Source organism: Crinia signifera, chromosome 2, assembly GCF_055691185.1.
Source record: "Crinia signifera chromosome 2, ASM5569118v1, whole genome shotgun sequence".
Lineage (NCBI taxonomy): Eukaryota > Metazoa > Chordata > Amphibia > Anura > Myobatrachidae > Crinia > Crinia signifera.
This window is the reverse complement of record NC_139218.1, coordinates 135,102,631-135,111,833: the sequence shown is the minus strand read 5'-3', so window position 1 is coordinate 135,111,833 and position 9,203 is coordinate 135,102,631. Positions and strand designations below refer to the sequence as shown.

Genomic DNA, 9,203 nt, shown 5'->3' with positions numbered 1-9,203 from the left:
TACGCCAGCGTCAACCGTGCGGCGCATACGGGCCGCCCCTTGGTGTTGAAAAATATGTACAAAAAACCTGGCAAACTCAGTAAGTCTGATTTATTAGCTAAATGCAGATTCCAACACCAATGACCCAATACAACTGAGGTCAGACATTACATGTATATTTGAATGTACTTCTGTACTGTGCACTTGTTTGCTATGTAGTACAACTGACACTACCCATTCCATATGTCAATCCAGTCCACCACTTAGCCACAAGTAATCAGTGCTAGCATCCAAATCACATGTGAAAGCACTCCAAACTCAGGCTGGATGCTAGCTACTTTTCATTCCACCTCTGTAGTATGGCCCAGTAGAAGGTAAGTGTACACATGGCACCATGGCGTAATTTTGGGAAAAGGTCTGCCACTATTTGCTATGTTTCTGTTGCATAGCTTTCATTATAAAATAGCTGTTTAGTACCTTGTTGAGTTAGGTGTTAGTGTCTAGTGATGCAGACTATTTCACCTGGTGCTTATACCCATGTTTGGTGAATGTTATAGATTATATATAATGTGTTTACATCTTAGTTTAGACTGTGTGTTTAGGATGGGGGTGCGATGCAATGGGTTAGCCGTATGTTCGGGCGCATACACGCTGTTAGTGTACAAATGAACAATAAAGTTAATACCAAATATCACTCTAACCAACCAATGACAGCACATGATTGTTTGATTAGTGCCACTCCTAAAATGGCTGCCTACCAGCGTGCAGATCCCTTCTCCACTGCGGAGCTACTGGCGCTGGTGGGAGTGATGGAGCGGAGACTGGGGCAGGCAGGCCCCTTCATCTCCAATCGGGATAAGCGCCGGGCGTATGTTGCGGCCCGGCGCCGCATATTCGCCCGCACGCATGTGCGGAGGACCATCGCCCAACTGGAGAGGCGATGGTCCGACCTGCGGAGGCGGGAGCCGGATCATCTGCAGGCTCTGAGGCGGCGTCTGCAACGCTGTAAGTATTTTCGCCAAATACCTATAAATTACAGTGGCCAGGATTCGGTCTGCTTCAAAAGTGTTAAAATGGAGAGTAACAAACAGGCAGCCAATCATCTCCTACCTGGCATTTTACAACTACAGTCTGTGACATGACAGGAAGGATCTGATTGGCTGCGTGTTTATCACTCTACATTTTATCACTTTTGAAGGCTACTGCATCTAGGCCAGTGAGTGTTTGCATTTTAACATTATTTAATATTAATATTACATGAGGTCAATTGGGTGTTTATGACATAGAAAAGCCATATACTATATGTGTGATATATAACACATATATAATGTGGTTATGAGATGTACTTGTTAGAGTAATTTAAATGTGAAATGACACTCACCCATTTTGTTTGTTTAACCCACAGCGCGGGAGAGAGCCAGACAGGCCCGTCAGGAGGCCCAGGAGGTGGGCAGTGCGGAGGCCAGACAGGAGGTGGCCAATGAGGAGGACTCCCAGGAGGTGCCCATTGAGGAGGCCAGACAGAAGGTGGGCATTGAGGAGGAGTCACAGGCCCACAGTTATGTGACAGAGGAGGACACGGAGGAGGCACAGGAGGTCTACGTGGAGGAGGAGGAGGTGCCCCTACCCCTGGACGATCTGCCACCACCTCCCAATATGGAGGATGAGGACCTTGTGGAGCTGCCTGGCAGGGGTAAGTAGACATAATGCTTCATTACTGAGTTAGGTACAGGTTGTTATGTCGCACAGCTGATTCAATTTTCCTATAATATAGTAAAGAGTAGTCCCAAAAAATGGACAACAACAACAGACACACTTTGGTCTTATAGGCCCATGCTGCAAACGTGCAATCTGGATGCTCATGTAGGTGATGAGTCTTAATTTATGGATGCTCTTTGTATAGAAACAACAATAAAACATCAATGGAATATGGGCAGGCCTGATTTATACTGGAGTCCCATGTGGGCAGTTTGCATGGGCCCCCCTCTAGCCAGTGTGCCCGTGTTGTTGTCATGTATTTTTGTAAGGTATTATGTATGATGGATTGACCTTAGAAATTGTTTGGTGTATGGAAGCGGATTAGTGCTGCACTTTCACCTATGTGGCAAATGTGACAAGGAATCATGAAGTAATGGGAAGAGGGAGTAGCCTAGCATTTTCCTGTGGTATCTATTCTATCTATTCGATCTATCTATCATGCAGTTTAGCTATTAAGCAGTAACATGCAGGTATATATGTATGGGTCAATGTGGCATGTTGTAGTGGGTGTATGTTTTGAGTTGAGTGAGGAGTCTTTGGCCAGGACAACTGTGAGTGATCCTCAAGTGTGGTTCTGTTTTTGATATATAGATTGTGAAATGTATATGTCACACAAGTGTGTGTGTGTGGTGGCAGCATCATGATCATATATTTGATGACATAACATACAAGAGTGGATAAGGCTTTTTTTGTATGTATGTTTTCTCATGGTGTAGGTCATGGGTCTTCAACCTTTGGCCCTCCAGATGTTGTGAAACTACATGTTCCAACATGCATTGCCACATTTTTTCCTATAAGAACATGCCAAAAAACCTCAGGGCATGCTGGGACATGTAGTTCCACAACATCTGGAGGGCCACCGGTTGAAGACCTGTGGTGTAGGTACTTAGGATTGACTGTACAAGGTGTACGTGAGTAGCATAATTAATGTTGTACCCCCTTTCTCATGCACACAGATTACCAGGAGCCACCCCAGGGAGTAAGAGGGGCTCTGATGAGCTTAAGAGAGGACCTGAGGCGGATGACGGCTCATGTGGAGGACCTCTGTGTCCTGCTGCTGGACGAGTGATGGTGGTCCATGTGTTGGATTTATTTAAATAAAAGTTTTCCGTTGTTTAAGAAGTTGTCTGTGTGTTATTTTAGAATTTAACAGTAAAAGGATAAAAAGCATTTAAAACACAAACATGTGGATGTTTAGATATGTACACAGTAAAAGGGTAGATAACATTTTTATCCACATAGGGAATGTTAGGGTTAATGTATAGTGCTTGTAAGTGTTTAAGGATCAATTAGCTAAATAACAGATGACCAGGAGCAACAATCTGTTCTCAAAGTGGTTTGTTAATTGCATGTCATGTGATCTATTTGGGAACTCAGATAAGAGTAGTCTGGTTTTGTGCGTAAGTACACCGCATCTGTGCGTAGTGGCCGCTTCGCGTCCGTTCTGACGCGGGAAGGCCGTGCATACGCGGTCAGACCGCGCAGAATCGGAGTGTTTCCCCCGCACACGCATGGTTTCTATGTCGTCCGTACACACGCCCTGTTCTTAAAGAGTGAGTCCGTCCGAATGCGGAGGATATGTGGGCGTTTCTACGGACGATGCCCGCACGCTGCCGCACAGCGTGGCGTGCGGCCCGCACCGTAAGAATTCGGGAATATCCGCACCGATCAGAATAAGGCCCTTAATGAGGGGAGTCAACCTGATGTGCTACCGTGTTGGCTCCAATATGATAAGATTATATTTCTATTGTTTAGAACATGGCCACACACTGAACAAGTGTCTAAAACGGCTCTCAGCTCACACTGTATGTGCTGCCTGCTCACTTCTATTGTTTCTCTTTCCTATTGTCTATGGTGTCATTTCCTATTGTCTGTGTTGTTTTCCCAAGGGTAGTAGCATTGAAAGAGCAGGGCTCTGCTCATTTTATACTTACCAGTATTCACAAGAAAAAATGTATATTAACCATTACATGAGAGAAAGGTTTTTGCCCTTCACGATTAAAGTTCATTTTCAGGATTGTGGTATGTCTGTTCTATCAGGCACTTCCTTGTCTGTTTGTTTGCAAAAGTGATAGGGCTTTCTCTTGGCATAGCAGTATAAATATGATTTATATGAGGTAAAAAATCAGAATTTGCCAGTAACATTTGACAGGGAAATAAAAACAGTCAGTGTAAAGCACACCAGGAAGGCGGCGAGGCTTCCAAAAGCCACCGTTTCCTATATAAAGCCCCATGAGTACATGTACAGTGGAACTTGGCTTCCTGTTCCATTTTTATGGAAAATAAATGAATAAGGAAATATATTTTAAATAAAACTTTACAGAAATAGATTTTTTTTTTTTTTATTTAGATTAGAGAAAATGTTTTTTACATTTTTATAGATTAGAGAAAATTTTTTATTTAATTAATAAAATATAACATTTCTTATAAGTGTCTTGTCATCCTGAGATGGCGATAGTGACAGAGCATTGTACACATTTTCAATGGATTTAAATCTTTATCACCCCTTAATTCAGAGGAGCACCCAATGATGATGCAGAGAAGAGATTATTTCCTCACAGCCACAATGTGTGCACACCAAGATTGATTAGTGATTGTGGATGTACACAGCATTTATGTGAAAGTGAGTGTCAGATAGTGAACATTTGGCGGAGAAAATAGGGAGATGGTTCGAAAACGCTACCTGGGCTTGCCCTAATCAGCCACCGTGAATTCATAAACAGTTTCCATATTATGTGAGACACTCATTTTCATATAGCATAGGGTTGCTCAGAGGACCCTTCAGAGCACCTAATATTCACAATGTTTTCACTTTTGTAAGTAAGCTGTAGTTATGAAACTTTGGCAGTCTCTATGCTCAAAGTGGCTAAACCATGGGCATATTTTCAAAAGTCTGCTGCAAAAAAAAAAATTGCAGCCACCTACTTATAAACCTGGGTGCACTTCTCAATGGGTCCCAATGTAATATCAATCACATTTCCTGAGGTAAGTAATCCTGGACGTAGCAGGGAATTCCAGACTTTGTCTACACATGTTTAAATAAAAGATTTATAGGATTCCCATGAAATGGGCCGGTGACGTACGCGCGCACGCGTGCATGTGTGGGGGGGGAGCTGTGTCAGATCGTAGATGTGAGACACCAGAGCGGTGTCTTACATCTGTGAGCACTGTAGAAATCATTAAACGGTTGGCGACCATCAAATGATTTTCTCTCTGCATGCAAGCTGCGAATGGATGTTTAGGCAAAACTTCCATTCGCATGCATGTAAGGAAACTCAAGGGGGGGCGGATGGCGTTTGGTGGACTCGCAAAGCTGCAAAATTTGGTCCTAAATGACAGGGGCTGCAGCCCATATAATTAAAAATATTGTCCGCTGCTGCTGCTGGACAGGCAGTTCATTTGGCTATATAAACAAATTGGCCTGCAGGTTGAGAAGAAATCAATCATCGTTAACAACACTTGGAAGCACGCATGGCTAACAATGATAAGTGTAAATACTAGACAATATTGTGAACAATATCGCTCAGAATCGCTAATGAGTTTCACGATGAGAGGTTTAATTGCACACCCCTAACCTATCCTAAGGAATTTGTGAAGTATAGTTCTTCAGTCTTACAATTCGGCTACAAGGTTCTGTGGTCTTTGTAATAAGGCTTGTATGTTTCCAATTTTAGGTTCAGTACTACTAACTGTGTCAGTTCCAAGCTCGTATCTTTTCTCACATATTTGTGTTTTCCCACCATTTTTCACCTGTGTACCAGGTATGGATTTTTGAAGACATTTTTTATTACATCCTGGGAATTAAGAGCTCAATAGTCCAAACACATCAATGTATATCAAATCCACGGACATACCCATATTCTCTCCCTAAATCATTTTGGGAGGGAGGCATCCACACCACTGCTTTTAAAGGCCCTCATACAGTTGTGCGACTTTTCCTAAGGACAAATCGAACCAGTTTGCCCTTTTAGCTCCCCTGGCAGTTCCCCGGGAGGCTCGCTTACAATTTGGCACTGATGTGCCATTCCCGGAGAGCTGGCAGTGGTGAGGGGCGGGCAGCGGGGCCCGAGCGGCGACTGGGAGGTGGTAGCGGCATTTGCTGGGTGGTGGGGCATGAAGCTCTGCTGAATTAAAAAAGAAAATATTTTGAAAAGACTGGCTGAGAAAATTTTGAGAGAAGACTGTTATTGGCTGAGAGAATTCTCTCAGCCAATCAGTGGCCTCCCATATTATTGGCTGAGAGACTGCAAATGCCGCTACCACCTCCCAGCCCCCGCTTGGACCCTCTGGTTGATGTGCCACTGATGGGCCCGATCTGACGGATTGAACCTGCAGCAGGTTGAATCTGTAGGGTCTGACCTGATCATTTCTTACTTATACATTATTTATCAACTGAAAAGATTGGCCCATAGACCAGACCAGTTCCACAAACACCTAAGTCAAGAGCCCGGAGCACTATTTCGCAGCACATCTTGTCGCTTCAAGAGTCTCCCTCCCTGTTTCCGGACTGACCGGTACTTATACACGGACTTGCACTGTCCTCCAAATAGACGTGGCTTTAGTGCAGCCACTGGACACCGCAAGGAACTCTAACTGTGCATTCCAACACTTACATGAGACGTTCCACCCAATATTGCCTGTGTGACAGCTGACCTTGGTTGGTGGCTGCGGCCACACCATGTGTAACTATGTACTGGAATCTGAGGACTCCCTGCATACAGATGCTCCTGTGTTGATCGCCGTTGTGACAGCTGGCTTGTGGGGACGGCCGCACACTGTGCTTCTGTTACATCACCTACAATTGTTCTACCTGGGTGAATTCACCACTGCAAGATTGAGCGGCCATCTGCACTTATTTCAAGTACTCCCATAAAGAGGCTCCCCCCTTCTACCCATCATCATCAACTTTGCTACACGTATGTGGACTCGCATGGGGTAAGAGCAATAACGGATCTTTAACACCAATGCATCAGGTTGAATACCGCATAATATAGAATTGGACAATTTTTTGTTTATTCTGACCTCAATTATTAGAATTTATATATAATGCCAAGGTTTATTTTAATTAATATTTCTAAAATATTAGTGTGATTATTTATTATAATTACCATTTTGTATACAGATGTTTTAAACCAAAATAAATAAATACAATTCTGGTTATAGCATCACAGTGCACTCTTAATTATTTGTTTTTGCCAAATTGTAGATTTCCAGCTATTTCTGGAAGCAGCCTAACACTAATAATCCATTGAGAATTGAAAATATAAACATATTTATTTAATCTTTATCTTCTTACATTTTTTTTAGTTCCACCCGTCCTGATGAAAATAAGTAAAACTTATTGAAACGTTGACAAGCAGCAAGCCTACGTTGTGAATTTACTTGACCTGAGTGCCGCCGGACTGTGCTACTATGTGGGGATGGCTTGTCTCCTAATTACGGAAGGCAACAGGCAATTTGGCTGATTTTAGCGAGTGCCAGAGCCCACGGAGGTGTATATATATATATATATATATAATCACGGTACCTCCTGGCCTGGCTGGGTCCAGGTAGGAAGAAGCGGCACTCCACGGACTCCAATAAAGTATAAACAAGTGTTTTAATCCATAAAAGTACTAGGTACAGTACATCATGGTCGACATTATAAGACCTACAGGTCTTTTCCTCAAGACTAGTACCATAAAGTGCAATTAGTGCTGTGCTGGTGACCAGCAAAGTAATCCTCCTCGATTTTTTCAATGTTAACAGCATTGTACGCAGTGATGCTCACATGTCCCAGTCAGTATGGCAGAGGGAAGAAGATTCCCTGCCCGGGGACTATGGGGGATTATGGGGGAGACAGAGGAGCAGCGGGGAGCCGGCGGAGGGAAGCAGCAGGCTCCAACAGAACGGGGTGCGCATGCGCCCCCTTCTGTCAGTTGACACGCATCAGTGTTTGGCAATTCTATCGCCAGGAGAGCTGCTCCATCTGTATACTCTAGTTTATGCACACTGTGTAAACTGTTGTTGTGCTGTCCTACACAATGGCACCCCCTTTCATTAATTGTGGTGCCCCCTGTTATTGTTTCCTGTATCTGCCTCTGGTCACACACAACAGATTTTGAAAGAAAATGCTACACACTTCATACCAGGTGTATAGTTGTGGTTTGTTATGTGAATCTCAATTCCCCTCTACATTATATCTTTGATAATTCACAATCAACAGGAAAGTTACCAAAAGACTGGAGAATAGCAGAGGTAGTGCCATTATTCAAAAAAGGAATTACAGACCTGTTAGTTTAACATCAATAGTGGGTAAATTATTTGAAGGATTGTTAAGAGATGGTATCCAGGAATATTTAGACCTTCATAGTTTACTCAGTAATAACGAGCATGGGTTTGTGAAAAATCATTCATGCCAAACTAATCTACTTGGTTTCTATGAAGAGGTTAGCAAAAACCTTGATAATGTAAACGCTGTAGATGTGATTTTCCTAGATTTTGCTAAAGCCTTCGACACCGTACCACACAAGAGGTTGATAAAAAAATGGAGGACCTGGGATTAGGGGCAAATATTTGCAGATGGGTATGGAACTGGCTGTGTAATAGAGAACAAAGGGCCTTATTCTGGTTGGAGCGGCCGGGCCGTACGCGTACGTCCCGGAGTTTTTCATGATCTGCGCATGTGCAGATACGCTAATGCGCCGGCGCGAACACTCCACAACGCTTACGGCCGGGGTCTCAACGTGCGAAAAAACCTGTACGCGAGTGTACGGGTAATGGGGCGGCATAGGGGCGTGTTGATAGGAGCGGCCGAAATAATGAGGGAAAATGGGCGTAAATATGGGCGTACACGGGGGTGTGCACCAGAAATGAGCGGTGCTACTACCGCACGATCGACTAAGGCACCGTTCATTTCGGACACCAAACAGGCGGCCGCCAACCGCCAGCTCAAACCACCCCTACAGATACCGCATGCCAGCGTGCGGCTGAGTTGGCTAATTAACGCTGATTACTACTCAAACACATACACCTGAATGTAATAAGCAATGCTGCAGTCTATTAAGTCCAAACCATGATTTCACTACCTGCAAGCCACACACACAGCACGCAAACACATTGGAAGCTTATGTTTCTATACTTCTCCACAATTAAAGGTTTGTTTAATTTAAGGTAAGAATCTTTTTATACGCTAAGGTAGGTATTTGCTAAACAGACACATTCACTACGTGCTTTCATCGACTTTACGCAGTAGCACACTCAATCTACACAAGTCGACATGTGTCAACGTGTTCACTCTAATACTAACATAGGTTTTGTATTTAGGATACAATAACATAAACCACATCTAACACCTACAAAGGATGTTTCAGCAATGTTTGAAGCCCATGACCACTATTTTCCACACAATCTTTGTATAGTACCCAAAATAATGACCTGTACCACTATCTCATCTGCTATGATTTGGATTTGACTACACTCTGGAT

The 9,203-nt window shown here is 43.5% G+C and overlaps 1 long non-coding RNA gene across 1 annotated transcript; it reads left to right on the top strand.

Moving 5' to 3' along the window:
* The first annotated feature begins 306 nt into the window (after positions 1-306).
* LOC146058873 (uncharacterized) lies at positions 307-3,046 on the top strand. Its single transcript, XR_014470016.1, has 3 exons — positions 307-353; positions 1,385-1,672; positions 2,694-3,046. It is a non-coding gene; the product is annotated as an uncharacterized LOC146058873 (long non-coding RNA).
* Positions 3,047-9,203: the final 6,157 nt, after the last annotated feature.